This window comes from Eumetopias jubatus, unplaced genomic scaffold, assembly GCF_037043125.1.
Source record: "Eumetopias jubatus isolate StellerSeaLion01/CBP00866 unplaced genomic scaffold, mEumJub1_p1.0 scaffold_4, whole genome shotgun sequence".
NCBI lineage: Eukaryota > Metazoa > Chordata > Mammalia > Carnivora > Otariidae > Eumetopias > Eumetopias jubatus.
The window spans coordinates 74,162,239-74,180,227 of record NW_028274810.1 but is presented as its reverse complement, the minus strand read 5'-3'; the positions used below and the strand labels follow the sequence as shown (position 1 = coordinate 74,180,227).

General features: G+C 43.8%; 1 protein-coding gene across 3 annotated transcripts in view; it reads right to left on the bottom strand.

Moving 5' to 3' along the window:
* Nucleotides 1-5,582, bottom strand: part of FOXJ3 (forkhead box J3) — a 139,583-nt gene extending 134,001 nt beyond the window's left edge. For all 3 annotated transcript variants that reach the window (XM_028123293.2, XM_028123295.2, XM_028123296.2), the window contains exon 1: nt 5,423-5,582. The gene's annotated coding sequence lies outside the window, so the exon portion shown is untranslated. The remainder of the gene's footprint in view (nt 1-5,422) is intronic.
* Nucleotides 5,583-17,989: the final 12,407 nt, after the last annotated feature.

Here is a 17,989-nt window from a genome sequence, read left to right as displayed (position 1 = left end):
TAAGGAAATTTCCCAGCCCCTCTAATTATCCAGAAATTCACATAGGAATCCTTTAACTTAGAACAGCAGCACAGAGTAGTAGAAATAGCAATGAACATGGACTAAGAAGATCCAAAGCTCCATTACTGATTTAGATGGACAATCTTGGGCAAGTCACCTAAATTTCAAATTGCTCATCTTAAAAAATACTTTGCCCACATAACAGGGCTGTTGTGAAATGAAATGATGTATGAGAAAATTTATGTAAACCATAAACACTATATCAATGTTCAGGGGCCATGTCTTACTCATTTTTATATCCCCAATGCCTAGAGGAATGCATAGCAGAGGTTACACTCTAAAAGAAAAGCCATAGGAGGAATGAAATTGGCAGGGTGAGGATTAAGATGAAGAAAGGTTTTTACAAGAATAAGAAACCCAAATGTCCAACTAACGAATGGATAAATAAAAGGTAGTATAGCCATAGAATGGAATATTCGTCAGCAATAAAAAGGAATGAGATACTGATACAAACATCAAGATGGATAACCCTTGAAACAGTATGCTAAGTGAAAGAACCCAGACACAAAAGACCATATGCTGTATGATTCCACTTAAATGAAATGTCCAGAACAGGGTACAGACTTTCTTTTTGGGGATGATGAAATGACTGAAGATGATTGTGGTAATGGATGCACAACTTAATATACTAAAAACTGCTGAACTATATACTTTAAATGAGTGAACTATATAATATGTGAATTATACCTCAAAAAAACTTTAAAAAGAATAAGAAAAAAAGTTTGTGAGAACAGTTAAAAGTATAAAATCACTAGCTTTAGAATACATTTGCTTCTTTAAGAAAGAGAGTTTCCTGATATTTGATTATCTCTGACATGTAGACAAGAAAGAATGAGACTGGTGGAAGAATTAAGAGAAAATACTTAAAATTACCACACCAGGGGTGCCTGGGTGGTGCATCTGCGTTGAGTCCGACTCTTGGTTTCGGCTCAGGTCGTGATCTCAGGTTGGGAGATGGAGCTCTGCATCAGTCTCCCAGCTGAGCACAGAGTCTGCTTGAGACTTTCTCTCCCTCTCCCTACCCCGTAAAATAAATAAATAAATCTTTAAAAAAAAATTACCAAACCAGACCATAATGTCTCTACAAATCCTTCTGTGGAAAACAGATCTGACATCTATCCTTATCCTTCCTTTCAAAATTCTAAGCTTAAGGGGCGCCTGGGTGGCTCAGTCGGTTAACGGTCTGCCTTCGGCTCAGGTCATGATCCCAGGGTCCTGGGATCGAGCCCCACATCGGGCTCCGTCCTCTGCGGGAAGGCCTGCTTCTCCCTCTCCCACTCCCCCTGTTTGTGTTCTCTCTCGCTGTGTCTCTGTCAAATAAATAAATAAAAAATCTTAAAAAAAAAAATATTCTAGGGCGCCTGGGTGGCTCAGTTGGTTAAGCCACTGCCTTCGGCTCAGGTCATGATCCTGGAGTCCCAGGATCGAGTCCCGCATTGGGCTCCCTGCTCAGCAGTGAGTCTGCTTCTCCCTCTGACCCTCCCCCCTCTCATGCTCTATCTCATTCTCTCTCTCAAATAAATAAAATCTTTAAAAAAAAAATTCTAAGGTTAAAAATTACTTCCCATCCTAGTTCAATAGTCTTTTCATCATGATGATTGTTTCTGAACTCCCAGACTACCTTTGATACTATCAGCCACAGTACCTCTCCTATCTTTGGCTTCTATAGCAATGATGTACTTCCTGGTTCTTCTCAGAATGTTTACCTGTTAGTCTATAATATCACCCAAAATTCCAAACCTTGAAGCTCTTTCACCATCATACTACTAACTTCCCATCACTCATCTACTCACCTGTTTTTTACTACCATCTACACAGCCCTCTGGTCAGTGAACAATCTACATTTTCATCTCTATTAAACCTGTAACAATGTACTACAGATATTTCAGATACTTCAATCTTACTCTAGTCAATTCTTCATTGTCTTCACTAAGGCTGGGAAGCAGTAGTGCCTCAACCAAAATAATTCTTATGCTATTTCTATGTGGCTTTGCAATGTGGGGTACATTTTTTTCTTCTGAATAGATCTGTTTTTCTAATTGTTTTGCTTAAACTAGTCTTCATTACCAGAGTCAAACCAGCAAGGAGAAAAGGCCGTTAGGACTGGCAGGAAACTAGCCTGCTATTGAAAAACTGATTGTACCCCATCTAATGTTGCCCATAACCAATCTTAGCTCATTTTCAGTCACAGTGATATTTTCCTAATTTCCTATTATCAGTCATCCTCCCAGTACTCCAGGCTTTTATCTTTTAATGCTTTTTGTTTTCTTCCCTTTGTCCACAATCATCACTAAGTTCAAATTAATTTTAACTCACACATTCATCTTCTTACATATCCTATGCTTCTTCCTTAGGATAGCATAATTTAATGATTAAATGCAAAAGCTCAAAGATGAGACTGCCTGGGTTCAAATCCTGGCTCTGCAGCTTACTCTCTACGGGATTTGGGGCAAGTCACCTAACCTCTCTGTAACTCAGTTTTTTCATAGGAATAGTTAAAAGACTTTTGAGAAGATTTTGAGATAAATATATGTAAAGAGCTTAGAACAATGCCTGGCATACAGGAAACAATAAATGTAGTTATTATTTTATTCCCATAATCATTACCTTATGTCAGACTCTCACCTTATTCCTAAAATTCTCCAAGACCATTCTAGTCAGTCTCCTCACTCCAGAACACTCAGACAACACAGAACCTTCCTCAGGGACAATAGGCATTATCTTATTCCCAGTCTTTAGAACCCAATATGGTACCCCATCAAACTAAACCTTACATCCTTGATAGGTCCTCCACCAACACCTACTCACCAATCCTGAACTCATATATTACTATTACCAATACAGATTCTCTAAGCAGGTCAACCTACTTGCTATCTCTCTCTCTCTTTTTTTTTTTTTTAAGATTTTATTTGTCAGAGAGAGAGAGAGCGCGCCCAGGAGTACAAGCAGGGGGAAAAGAAAGCAGAGGGAGAAGCAGGCTCCCTGCTGAGCAAGGAGACCGATGATGCAGGACTCGATCCCAGGATCTGGGATCATGACCTGAGCCAAAGGCAGACACTTAACTGACTGAGCCACCCAGGCATCCCTTGCTATATCTTTTTATACACTGTCACTTCTTTACCTCTGTAAATACTCCTTCACTCTCCTGGAATACATCTCCTCCCCTTTGAAAATTCCTATCTTCTGCGAATCTCACTTATACCTTTGAGGTTGGCTGCACTGTTATCCCAACCAGGAGTCTGATGTTACTTTGTAATTTATGAATATGTATGTTACATGTTGTTTCCCCAAAGTTGAAACATTTATAAAGACCACATATTTTATTCCTTATCTCTTCATACAGACTACTTCACACACAGCACAGTATTTTGCAGAAGTATACAAATGCTGACTTACTAAATAATAATCAGAATAATCAGAAAAAGTCTCTATTTTCCACTGCCCCACCCATACTTAGCATGATAAAAGCAGGCAATCTATATTTAAATATCTTTATTTTGCATAGGAGAATATACTAACAATTGTACCACATAAAAGGAATATACACACACACACACACAAAAAGAACACACAATGCAAAAAACAAATCAAGAAAAAGTGAGCATGCTAGCCAACTTGGAATCTAAAAAGTGACTTCAAAATATTAAGATTTTATTTCACCCAAACTAATGAACCAAAAAGAGCCAAAATAAACATGGCCTGACCCCATCCAACAAATACTCATAAAAGCATGAAAAGTCCCCAGTATCACAAAAACCAATACCAAGATTCACCTCACCTCCAAGAGACACAAAAAGAAAACAAAAATCCTCAGGTTTATAATAAAAACAAACAAAAAACTTAAAAATTTCAACCACATCCATATATGCCAAACAGAAAAATGAAGGGAGTTACTGCTTTTCTATAAATATTTGCTATGGTCTAGGAGGAATAAGGCTTCTCTCACTGCTACTGTAGCCTGCTCCCTGTTAAGGGAGCAATCTGTGGTCACACAAGAGGGAAACACAGGAAACTGGAAACCTTAACCTGGAACGGACATTACGGAAAGAAACTACCCAAAACACGTTTCAAAACCAGGTTCAAAAAACAGAATAGCGCAAAGATACTCAACAGAAAAAGACCAAAAGTGAAATAAAAGAGCTCCCACGAAATATGTGTCTCAGTGAAACTATCTAGTACCATGTTCCAAGTAAAGAGCCATGCATGTAATACTTTCATAAAATGCGCTCGTTTCACTGGGAAGCAAAATAGAAGGAAAAAATAAAGGTCAGGAAAAGACAAAAAAAGATGCCCACCAAACGCTAACTGCCGGGCCAGCCCAACTCAGCTCATTCAGGAATCCAACTAGAAGCAACAGAGATGTGAACCGCACAACACAGAAAAGAAAAACCTTTGCCAACCAAACACTCAAAAAGTAGAACGGAGAAGTGAAAACTACACACCTCAGTGCATCAGCCCCAAGAGCACACTCTTTTGGATTAAGCAATAGAGAAAAGAACGATAACAGCTAAAAGCAGAGGAGGAAAGATGTCTATGAAACTAAGCCCTGCCATGTCCCCTGCTGGTCTCAATTTCAGGGAGTACAACTCTTGCTTCTCCCAGCTAACCAACAGTCGGCCTCAGCAAAGCAAACTGACCCTAACACCTTCCACGCCACGGGAGGAAATCACAGAGAAAAAACCACCGCGTAAACCTCCCTCTTCACCAGCTGCAAAAAATGGAGGGGGGAGGGGGGAGACACCCTACCACGTGGGCAGGATGCAACACACACAGGACAGCAACACGTCCGCATGGAACGGCTGCCTCTGCCCCAATGCCGGCAGAGGACACGGCGTCAGGATGGGTGGGAACGGAGGCCCCTCGCACGGGCCTCACCCCGAAGGGCACCCCCGAGGCTCGAAGTACTGCCCGCCTCGCCGGCCGAAAAACATCCCCCAAGCCTGAAGGGAAGAAGCTGCATCGTGCCGAGGTAGGGGGCCAGCCCAGGCCAACGGGCAGGTCATTGAGAGGAGGAGACGGCCGCTGTCCTCGGACTTGGCGCCCCTAGGAACCCCGTCTGGCTCCCCGAGCCCCGCCTGGGGGAGGGGCGGCAGGCGCGGAGCCGCCGCTTCCCGGCTGAGGGGCAGCAGCAGCTGAGGAGAAGCGCCGCGGGGGAGGGAGGGACCCAGCCCTCGCCGCCCGCCAGGCCCCAGCTCGGACCCGGGCCCCCTGCCCCGCCCGCCGCCCACCCCGCAGCGCGGCGCGGCCGAGAAGGGAGAGGGCGTCTCGCGGAGGGCAGCCCCTGCCTCCGTCCCGGGAGATGCCCCAGCCCCGCCTCCTCGCCCGCCGCCTCGGCCCCGCCACCCCGGCGGCGGGCACTCACCTCAGGCTGCGCAGGCCGGGACGGCCCGGCCGAGCCCCCGGCCGCTGCGTGCGTCTCCGCCTCCCGGGAAAGGTCCCAACTGCGCCTAGTGCGAGCGGCCGAGGCCCCGAGCAGCGCCGAGAGCGGCGGCGGCAGCGGGAGCAGCCAACATCCGGGGCCGCGCACCCGGAACTACTTCCCGACCCGCTCCCCTCCCGCCCCCGCCGTCGCCCCCGCCTCCCGCGACGTCGCTGCGCCACCGGCATGGCGTCGGCGGCGTCGCGTCGCGTCCCCTCCCCGTCGCAGGCTCGGCCGTGGCGACGCGCGCGGGATCCCTCCGCTGGGACAAGTAGTGCCCTGGGACGGCGGGATGTCTACCTACACGCAGCCCGTATTTTGGAGTTCCGAACGATTTGAGGTCCCTGCGCTTCAGAGTGGCGGCTAGGAAGTGGGGCGGCGGGGACGGCCCCGTAGTTGAGGACAGCAGGGACCTTCGGCCTCGGACCCTGCTCACGAATTCCTCATGCCCCATGCCCGGGAGGGATGGCGCTTCGTGACCTTGCCCCCCAGCCCGACCCCGCCACCTCCTGGTAGCGACAGGCACCCCAGCCTCTCCGGGAAAAGCAGACCCCTTTTCCAACTTTGCACAGCGCGGGTTCTACAGGCCCCAAATAAGAGCACCTTAGACCTTCAGGACATCCTTTTAGAACTTTACAAGTCCCAGGTTCTAGACCCATCTGTCGAGGCCGTTCCCGGTCCTAGCCTTAGTTTCCTTCTTAAAACAGAGCAGCTGGCACTCTAAAGGCCCTTCTGATTCTAAAATACTTGTTTAGGTTATGGTTTTTGCTATCAACAGGTGGAACCTTTAGAAGGGTAGTTCGGAAGACTTGTGAACTTTGGAATTTCCTTCTACGTCAGTCTTCACTGATTCTTTCTCTAAACTACTAGCACTGCTAATCTGCTCTGTAATTTCATACTTAATTACATTCAGACCTCTAATTTGCTATTGCTTCATTGGGTTAGTCACATATATATAAGCAAGCACCAAGGATGCTTTTGAACTCACAGGTGTTCAATATTCGGATAGTCAGATATCTGTTGGGTGAATACTAGGTTGATTGGATGAAAGAAAAAGGAGAGGCCTGAGTGAATTGGCCTTGGAAACCGTTTTTGACATGGTCTTGTAGGGATCAGATAAAGACCTCAGGTAGTTAAAAGAGCTGAGTACCCAGTTCTTCAGCAAACATTGAACACCTGCCATTTGCCAGACATTTATTCCTTCTCTATTTAAGACTCTAGCAAGAATCTAGGGGCCCCTGGGTCATTCAGTCGGCTAAGCCTCTGCCTTGGCCTCAGGTCATGTGACCTTGGGTCCTGGGATCAAGCCCCACATCTGGCTCCCTGCTCAGCAAAGAGTCGGCTTCTCCTTTTCCCTCTGCCTCTCCCCCCACTCTTGCGCAGGCGCACGCGCTCTCTCTGTCTCTCTCAAATGAATAAATAAAATCTTAAAAACAGAAAAAGACTGTAGCAAGATTCTGAAAATAAAAATATTCATTCACGCATTTGTCCAACAAATATTTTCCAATTACTACTGAGGTTGTCAGATACTATTTTAGTGCTTAGGATGTATCGGCAAACAGTAGAGAGAGGAGAAAACATAGCCTTCCCTTTTGGAGCTTTCATCTATTATGGGGAGAAAGGCGATTAACATAACAAGAAAATTATTTGGTGTGTTAAAAGGTATTTAGCATTATGGGGGAAAATAGACGGTTAAGAGGTAAGAAAACTGGAGGAGGGCGGGGCTTGGGTTTTTTTTAAACAACAGCGGTTTATTTATCAATAATGGGTTTATTTGTTCAACAAATACTTAAGCCAAACGGTGTGTTAGGTGCTGGGGCTTCCGTGGAGAACAAGCCAAAGTTCCGACCTGGTGGACTCCCCAGCTAGTGGAGACCACATGCCAAGTGCTTTCCCGTGTCCTCTCATGCAATGCTTTCACAAGTCTGTGAGAAAGGACTCCTCTGTTCATGTTTGCAGCTAATGAAATTAAGACTCAGGAGAGAAAAACCAGCCAGGATTCAAACCTGAGGTCTTCAGAGTCCAACTCCCTTTCTAGCTTCACCTCAGCTGAGACCTCGTATTTTTCTGTTTCATTATACCTCACTTCTTTCATCGTGGAAACTCATGCATTAATCTAGGCAAATGGCCTTAGGCTGGTATTGGGGCAAAAGGGAGGGAGAAAAGGAAAATATTTAGAGGAGAGGGAGGACTTATCAAAACATCTAGACATGTAAAGCAAAGTAATAGGGGTAGCAAAGAGGATTTAGTGGAAGAGAAATGAAGGTAGATTCATAATAGCCCACTTCTAGTTTTACAGGATGGGCTTTTAAACAGCCATGAGGGAGAGCCCAATTCAAGATGACTTTAATGAGAAGCTTGAAAGAGGTGAGGGAGTGAGCCATGCCATTGTCTGGGAGTGTCCCAGGCAGAAGGAATAGCAGGTAGAAAGGCCTGGAGGCGAAAGCATTCCTGGAAGTGTTAGAAACAGTGAGGAATCCAGGACAACTAGAGCAGGGTGAGCAACTGAGACAGGAATGGGCTGATAAGGTCAGTGGGGTCTTGTGGGCCATGTAACGATCTTGATTAAAATAAAACCACCACAGGGCTCTGAACAGAGGAGCAGTAGGGCAGTTCATGCTTTCAAAAGATCACTCTAGCTGCCGTGCTAGGAGTAGAGTGAGCAGTGAGCCGACAACATTGGAAGTCAGAGGCTCCACTATCCTGGTTCAAGATGAGGACTTGGACCAGGCTGATAGAGTGAGTAGGAAAAATAGGAAACAGTCTCTATACTTTAAGAACTCACAGTATAGTGGGAAGCACACAGATTAGACAATCGCAATACACTGTGATAAGGGAAAGAGAATCCAGAAGAAGGGGCTACCATTGCCAGCTTCCCTGAGAGAGGATAGAAGACCCATTTTCTACCAAGTTGCCAAGGGAATTGGACGTCTCTAGTTCTTTTTGGGGCCGTTGGGTGAATCCTTGATAACATGGCTAAAATTTGTCTTCTTCCCAGCCCTTCAGGTCCCAAAACCCACCATCGTCTGGGGACCATAGGCAGAAGGGTTCTAAAAAACAGTCTGGGTCATGCAATTAAGAATATGGGGAAAGCTGAGATTATCCCTATTTGTTGGAGGAAGAAACTGTAGCTAATAGTCACCAGGTTTTAACCTGAGACTAGGATCGAGGTCCTCAGAGTCCCAAACCAGAAGTCTCTCTGAGCCACTTGAGCAGGGTCAGCCAGATGATGGGGTAAAGGAATGGAAAGACTTGTATCTGGACAGCTGCCAGAACGGGGTTGGGGGCTTGCGGATCAGCAGTCTTTGAGAAGGAAAGAAACACAAGTCCCAGAATGTCAAAGATGGAGGAGCACCCCTCCCCACCCTCCCCAAAAAAGTTTTAATGGCCATAGCCAGCAGGGTGCTATGGGGGGATTCTGGGACCTGGTAGGACCAGGGAGGAAAAGCTTAAAACTCAGACTGGGAGGGGCGCCTGGGTGGCTCAGTCGGTTAACGGTCTGCCTTCGGCTCAGGTCATGATCCCAGGGTCCTGGGATGGAGCCCCGCATCGGGCTCCCTGCTCCGCGGGAAGCCTGCTTCCCCCTCTCCCACTCCCCCTGCTTGTGTTCCCTCTCTCTCTGTCTCTCTCTTTCTCTGTCAATTAAATAAATAAAAATCTTTAAAAAATTAAAAAAAAAAAAAAAAAAACTCAGACTGGGAAGGCAGACCTGGGTTCAATCTCGTGTTCCATAGCTTTCTGTGTGCCTACATCAAGCGATTTACTTTCACCTAGTCTCTATTTTCTTGCCTATTAAATGGAAACAAGAATCATAGCTACCTAGCAAAAGAGACCATACCATGCACATGCTGCCATAAAATAAAGACACCCGCCCCGCCCCCTCACCGCCAGGGCGCCTGGGTGGCGCAGTCGGTTGAGCGTCTGACTTGATTTCGGCTCAGGTTGTGATCTTAGCTAAGGTCATGAGATCAAGCCCAGTGCCCAGCTGTGTGCTGAGTGCAGAATCTGCTTGGGTTTCTCTCTCTCCCTCTCCCTCTGCCCCTTCCCCCCATCCTCTCAAATTAATAAATAAATCTTTAAAAATATTTTTTTAAATAATGATTAAAAAATAAATAGAAATAAAAGGCCCAAAAGGCATTATTAATGTATGAGGTCGAGTGTTGGCACAGAAGAAAGTAGTTCACACAGTCCTGGGGGTGGGGTGGGGGGCTGGCCTGCAGGGTGGGGGAGCAGGAGGGCCCTCAAAGAGGAGATCAACTCAAGGGACAGAGCCTTAAGAGAAATACATTGCTCGCAGCAATGAGATAGAGGTTTTATTGTTTTGTGTTGTTTGTAATCTTTTCCCAGCCTCACGTGGATTATAAATTCCCTGAAAGAAACACAGCCCTGAGCTGGGCTGCAATTGCCCTACAAAAATCTCGATTCAGCTGCATGGGCGGTTCATCAACAGCGGGGTGTTCAATGCTTCACATGACCCCCAGCCACTTAGACAAATGAGGCTTTACCTGATCCTTTTCTTTCTCTTCGTGTATTCTGAGAGGAAAGCAGAAAATGAGAAATGAGTTTAAAATGAGTAAGACCTACAAGAGGAAGAGAGAAAAACATGAGAGTCCCTCCTATTATTCCCAGCCCTAGAGGATCCTTCCCGATTCCCTGGATATCTTTAGATAATACTTTATATTTTGTGTATTGGATGAACAACAACAACTAAGTCGATATACAAAGGCCACTGGGAAGCTCTCAGCATGACAAATGCTATTTAAAGACAACACTTGGGAGTTGGGTGTTGGTCACTGTGCATCCTTAACTAGCATTCACTAATCATTTATTGAGACCCTACTCTATACCATGCATTGGGCTGAATACTAGGGAGTCAAAAGGGCTTTTCATGTGCTCCTAGGCCTCTGGAGAAGCAGACATGTAAACAATCCCAGTGCAATTTGGTAGAGATTTGTACTTGTGCCATGGAAACAGAAAAAACAAGGCTTAACTCGGATTAGATGGGGATGGGGGCACCAAAAAAAACTGCACGCTTAATGGTAAGGTTAAGACTAAGTCTGAATAAATGAGTAGGCGTTTGCTGTGTAGAGACAGAAGCAAGGCTGGAGTAGAGGAAGAAAATCTGGGGTAGCAGAGGATAGCTTATATAAGTCAGAGGTTGGGTGAATATGAGAAAAATAGAGACCATGGAAATTACAGTCGTGTAGGTGGTCATTAAACACGAGTGACTGATGGGAATAACTAACTCATAAAACTAGACCATATCACTCTATGTAAACCATCCATAAAGTGAGTTCCTGCCCTCTAAGAACTTGGTATTAACTTCAGATTATTACATCAGTATGGCAGAAGAAAGGAGTAGTTAAGAATCTTTCTCCCCAGCAGAAGGCATAGCCTAAACTTTTTCCAAGTTCTAGCCATGCATTTGCTCAAGTGCACTCATACCATCTACCTTCCCCACTCTGTAACCCCCATCCTAATGTGGTACCCTCCCCCATCCATCTTCCTGGTAACCACCTGGCTCAAACCTTGGCTTGCCTCCGCTCAGAATCAGCCAAGCTAATTAAAAGCATAAAGAAAGACACACGGGCATCAGGACAGCTGAACAAATATTAACAAATACATAGGTTAAATAAAGTATTTACATTACATTAAGCAATGGCGTAGAAGAAATTTGGATGGCACTAGGAAGAGTGAGTCAGGAGATGTTCAAATAGAGTGGGATTAGAGGAAATTTCCTGTCTTCCAGTTAGCAAGCTGTGTCTTTTGGAATGATTGAATGAAAAACCTGGTTAGCAGGAAAAGAAAGTCAAGGTTTACAGCTCAAAGGAGCCTGAAACCCTGGGTACAAACATGGTAGTTAAAAAATCATTGTTTGATTTCAAGTTGTGAAGTATTGACCTATTTCATGCCTAATGAGCTGAATAAGAACAGTCAAGAAACCCTAGCATGGTGAGAGAGTGGCTAATAATTATTGAGTGTTCCTTGTGTGATTGGGAACATGATAGCCCCTTTCATAGTTTTTAATTTAATCCTTAGAGCAAAACTATGAGGTAGTTGTCCCCATTTTATTTATTTGTTTTTCTAAAGATTTTATTTCTTTAAGTAATCTCTACACCCAACATGGGGCTCGAACTCACAACCCCAAGATCAAGCGTCACATGCTCTACCTACTGAGCCAGCCAGACACCCCAGCCATGCCCATTTTAAAGAAGAAGAAATAGAGGTTCAGTAGTGAGAGTGGTAGTCAGGATTTGAACCCAGAACTGCCTGGCTCTAGGCTCATCTTCAAAGACCCTCTAAACCATCAGTTCACATAGATATGAGAATTGTAAACTTCTGGGTGCTAGCCACTGCAAGAGAGTGTATTTACATCCAAGTACTACTTTAAGAAAGCTTTCAAACCTTGTTAGAGGGGCACCTGGGTGGCTCAATCAGTTAAGTGTCTGCCTTCAGCTTAGGTCGTGATCCCGGGGTCCTGGGATCGAGTACAACATCAGGCTCCTGCTCAGTGGGGAGTCTGCTTCTCCCTCTGCCCCTCCACCTCCCCCTGCACATGCTCTCTGTCTCAAATAAATAAATAAAATCTCTAAAATTAAAAAAAAAATTAAAAACCTTGTTAGAGACAGTTGGGGTTGGGACCTACACACAAAGTCCCAAAGAACTCTCTTCATTTTTTCTATGGACACACAGTCCAAATAGTTTTTGCTGCAGGAGGGGGAAGGTAGCCGAAAATCTGTTTGTTTTGCAACCAAAAAAAAACTTTTTTAAAAGATCAAGAGACCAGTTATGGACAATTTTATTGTTCTCAAACATTTACTGTGCCTCTCATGGGTAAATCCAGGGTGGATTGTGCTTCCCTCACTCCTTTGACAGCAGGTTTGATTATGTGACTTGCATTAGCCAATGAAATGTGTGAGTGGCTATATGAGCCACTTTCAGATGGAAGCTTTAAGAGTCAGTGTGCTTCACTATGTTTCCCTTTCCTGCTGCCCCGATGACCAGCAGCATTCTGGATAGAAGCTAATGGAGCTGCCTGATCCCAGAGTGAAGACAACATGCAGCAAAGCTACAGCTGACCTGGGAAGGACACAAAGTGTAAGTGAGAAAAACAACTTTTGCTTATTGAGTCATTGAAATTTGGGAGTTACTACCACAGTGTAACAGTGCCTATCCTGACTAATGCAGACTCCTGCCGAATTTTTTCCCTTTGGTGATCCAAATTTCTGGTGTCATCCCCAAGTATAAGAGGTTGTTTGGGAAGGATGAGAAAATATAGGAAATGGGGCATCTGGGTGGCTCAGTTGGTTAAGCGTCCACCTTTGGCTCAGTATGATCCCAGGGTCCTGGGATGGAGCCCCGCATTGGGCTCCCTGCTCAGAAGAGAGCTTGCTTCTCCCTCTCCCTCTGCCTGCTGCTCTACCTGCTTGTGCTCTCTCTCCATCTCTCTGTCAAAGAAAGAAAGGAAGAAAGAAAGGAAGAAAGAAAGAAAAAAAGAAAGAAAGAAAGAAAGAAAGAAAGAAAGAAAGAAAGAAAGAAAGAAAGAAAGAAAGAAAGAAAGAAAGAAAGAAAGAAAAAGAAAGAAAGAAAGAAAGAAAGAAAGAAAAATATAGGAAATGGAATGATTGGTGTAATGTGGTACAAGGGTTTAAAATAGAACATTTTTGGGGCGCCTGGGTGGCTCAGTCGGTTAAGCGACTGCCTTCAGCTCAGGTCATGATCCTGGAGTCCCGGGATCGAGTCCCACATCGGGCTCCCTGCTCAGCAGGGAGTCTGCTTCTCCCTCTGACCCTTTCCCCTCTCATGCTCTCTCTCTCATTCTCTCTCTCAAATAAATAAATAAAATCTTTAAAAAAAAATAAAAATAAAATAGAACATTTTTGGAGTGCCTGGGTGGCTCAGTCAGTTAACTGTCTGACTCTTGGTTTCGGCTCAGGTCATGATCTTGCAGTGGTGTGATCGAGCCCCGCATCGGGCTCTGCGCTCATGGCAGAGTCTGCTTTAGGTTCTCTCTCCCTACCCCCTCTGCCTCTGCCCCCCCTTCTCTAAAATAAATAAATAAAATCTTTAAAATAGAAGATTTTTTTTTAAGATTTTTATTTTTTCAGGTAATCTCTGCACCCAACATGGGGCTCGAACTCACAACCCCGAGATCAAGAGTAGCGTGCTCCACCGATTGAGCCAGCCAGGTATCCCATAAAATAGAAGATTTGAAACTCAGTCTTGATCTATGGGCTTAGATAAGACTTTATAAGGATAAGCTAGGTTCCATAGACTATGTCATGTCCCAGAGGAAGTTACAAAGATTAAGATATGGTCTCTGTACTTGAGACAAGGGGATCCTCACATTCATTTTTTTTAACAATTTATTTTTTTACTTAAATTCAATTAATTAACATATAGTGTATTATTAGTTTCAGAGGTAGAGTTCAGTGATTCATCAGTCTTATATAATACCCAGTGCTCAGAGTGCCTGGGTAGCTCAGTTGGTTAAGCGACTGCCTTCAGCTCAGGTCATGATCCTGGAGTCCCAGGATCGAGTCCCGCATTGGGCTCCCTGCTCGGCGGGGAGTCTGCTTCTCCCTCTGACCCTCTTCCCTCTCGTGCTCTCTATCTCTCATTCTCTCTCTCTCAAATAAATAAAATCTTAAAAAAAATAATAATAATAATAATACCCAGTGCTCATTACATCATGCGTCCTGCTTAATGTCCATCACCCAGTTACCCCATCCCCCCACCTCCCTCCCCCCCAGCACCTCTCAGTTTGTTTCCTATGATTAAGAGTGTCTTATGGTTGGTCTCCCTGTCTGATTTCCTCTTGTTTTATTTTTCTTCCCTTCCCCCATAATTCTCTGTTTTGTTTCTTAAATTCCACATGAGTGAGATCATATGATAATTGTCTTTCTCTGATTGGCTTATTTCACTTAGCATAATGCCCTCTAGTTCCAACCATATTGTTGCAAATGGCAAGCTTTCACTCTTTTTTGATGGCTGAGTAGTATTCCATTGTGTATATATACCACATCTTCTTTATCCATTCATCTGTTGACAGACATTTGGGCTCTTTCCATAGTTTGGCTATTCTCATGTTCATTTTTAAACCTAGCACCCTAGGGGCGCCTGGGTGGCTCAGTCATTAAGTGTCTGCCTTCGGCTCGGGTCATGATCCCAGGGTCCTGAGATTGAGCCCCGCATCAGGCTCCCTGCTCAGTGGGGGAGACTGCTTCTCCCTCTCCCACTCCCCTTGCTTATGTTCCCTCTCTCGCTGTGTCTCTCTCTGTCAGATAAATAAATAAAATCTTTAAAAAAAAAAACAAAAACAAAAAACTTAGCACCCTAGTAGGTGCCTGGCATCCACAAAGCACTCAATATACTTTTATAAAATTTTGTTTAACTAATGCTGTGGAATGATCTGGAATTATAACTCATATCTCTTAACTCTCCACAAAGGCTTTTCCTATGCTGTGTATTGCCCACTTGGGTTAAGGGATCTTGGAGGGGAAGGCTATGGTAATATTTTTTTTCCAGTTTTACTGAGAAATACATACATCACTGTATAAGTTGAAGGTGTATAGCATGATGGTTCGATTTACATATATTGTGAAATTATTACCACAATAGGTTCAGCTAACATTCATCATCGAATACAGATACAATAAAGGGAAAAGAGAAAAGAAAAAAGGGAAAAAAATTTCTTTGTGATAAGAACTGTCAGGATTTATTCTTTTAACATCTTTCCTATATATCATACAGCAGTGTTAATTGTAGTCATGTTGTACATGATTTATCTTATAATTAGAAGTTTGTACCTTTGGGCCACCTTCCTCCAATCCCCCCACCCCTGTTAGCAACAAGTCTGATCTTTCTGTATGAGTTTTATTTCATTTTTAGATTCCACACGTAAGTGAGATCATAGAGTATCTGTCTTTCTTGGTCTGACTTATTTCACTTACCATAATGCCTTCAAGGTCCAGCCATGTTTTCCCAAAAGCCATGTTTTCCCAAATGGTAAGATTTCCTTGTTGTTGTTGTTTTTTATGGCTGAATAATAGTCCATTGTATGTATATATACCACAGCTTCTTTTTTGTTTTTTTCTTAGGTAAGCTCTGCACCTAACGTGGGGCTTGAATCCTTGACCCTGAGATCAAGAGTCACGTGCTCTACCGACGGAGCCAGCCAGGCGCTGCCTATACCACAACTTCTCTATCCATACATCCATCAGTGGACAGTTAGGTTGTTTCCATGTCTTGGCTGTTGTAAATAATGCTGCTATGAACATGGGGTTGCAGATATCTTTTGGATTCGTGTTTTTGTTTTCTTTGGATATAGTCCCAGAAGTGTAATTGCTGGATCATATGGTAGTTCTATTTTTAAGTTTTTGAGGATTCTCCATACTGTTTTCTATAGTGGCTGTGCCAATTTACAATCCCACCAATGGTGCACAAGGGTTCCCTTTTCTCCATATCTATGCCAGTATTTATCTCTTGCCTTTTTGATGGTGGCCATTCTAACCGGTGTGAAGAGATGTATCATTGTGGTTCTAATTTGCATTTCCCAGATGACTAGTGGTGTTAAGCATCTTTTCGTATACCTATTGGCCTTTCATATGTCTTCTTTGGAGAAATGGCTACTCAGGTCCTCTGCCCATTTTTTAATTGGGTTGTGGTTTCTTGCTACTGACTTGTATGAGTTCTTAATATATTTTGGTTATTATTCCCTTATCAGATAAACGGTTTGCAAATTTTTTTTTCCTACTCTGGAGGTTTTCTTTTCACTTTGTTGATGGTTTCTTTTTTTTTTTTTTAAAGATTTTATTTATTTATTTGACAGAGAGAGACACAGCGAGAGAGGGATCATAGCAGGGGGAGTGTGAGAGGGAGAAGCAGGCTTCCCACGGAGCAGGGAGCCCGATGTGGGCCTCGATCCCAGGACCCTGGGATCATGACCTGAGCCGAAGGCAGACGCTTAACGACTGAGCCACCCAGGCGCCCTGCAATGTTTTTTGTTTGTTTTTGCAATGATTCTCAAAGCAAGAGAGAGATGCCACAATGCCTGCGTGCACATGCATATATGCATATAAACACAAAGTTTATGTTTAAGTACTTAAGTACAGTTTTTCCTTTTCACTACTTAGCAGTTAGTTTGTGGCCTGCTATACCCACTTCCTCTATCCAATTGCTTTTTCTTCCATGTTGAGTCAAGCTTAACTCTTCTAGTGGGGTTTGTTGTTCCTTGATACATGAAATACATTTGTCATCCTTGTGCCTGCCTGTAAATTGCATCTGGATTTGATCTGTTTCTTAAAATGAAATTTACTAGAAATGCTGCTGTGATGGCTATCCATTCATTCAGTAAACATTTATGAAATGCTGACTCAAGCTGGGTCCTGTGCTCAGGGTTTGTAGTACAAAGATAAAAACAATAGCTAGGGGGCTGTACAGCATAATAGTGATTCTGTGACTACGTGGTAGTGATAAGTAAGCAGTAGTGATAAGTGAGTAGGGACTCCCTTGCCTGGGGTAAAATCCCAGCCCTGCCACTCAGTAGCTCAATGACTTAGATCAGGCAAATTGCTTAATCTCTCTGAGTCTCAATTTCTTCATCTGTAAATGGGTATAATAATAGTACCTACTGAATAGGTGTGTTGTGGGTTAACTGAAACCATGCACTTGTAGAGAGTTTAACATGGTACTTAGATCCTAAAAAGTGTTATAAATGTGAGCTCTTCCTATCCCTCTGTAGGGTTCATAGAGGAAGGAGAGTGGAAGAAGAAAGTTGATCAGACTGGGGGTGGATTTTAAAGTTTTTATTTAAATTCCAGTTAGTTAACATACAGTGTAATAGTATTTCAGATGTACAGTATAGTGATTCAACACTTCCGTACCTCACCTGGTGCTCATCACAACAAGTGCACTCCTTAATCCCCATCACCTATTTCCCCCATTCCCCCCACCTCCCCTCTGGTAGCCAGTTTCTTCTCTATAGTTAAGAGTCTGTTTTCTTGGTTTGCCTCTCTCACTTTTTCTTCCTCTTTGCTTGTTTGTTTTGTTTCTTAAATTCTACATATGAGTGAAGTCATACGGTATTTGTCTTTCTCTGACTGGCTTATTTCACTTAGCATAATACTCTCTAGCTCCATCTATGCCGTTGCAAATGGTAAGATTTCATTCTTTTTGATGGCTGAGTAATATTCCATTGTACATATATACCACATCTTCTTTATTCATTCACCAATCAATGCACACTTGGGTTGTTTCCAGAATTTGGCTGTTGTAAATAATGCTGCTATAAACATTGGGGTGCATGTATCCCTTTGAATTAGTATTTTTGTATTCTTTGGGTAAATACCTTGTAGTGCAATTGCTGGATCATTGGATAGTTCTTTTTTTTTTTTAAAGATTTTATTTATTTATTTGACACAGAGAGACACAGCAAGAGAGGGAACACAAGCAGGGGGAGAGGGAGAGGGAGAAGCAGGCTTCCCGCGGAGCAGAGAGCCCGATGCGGGG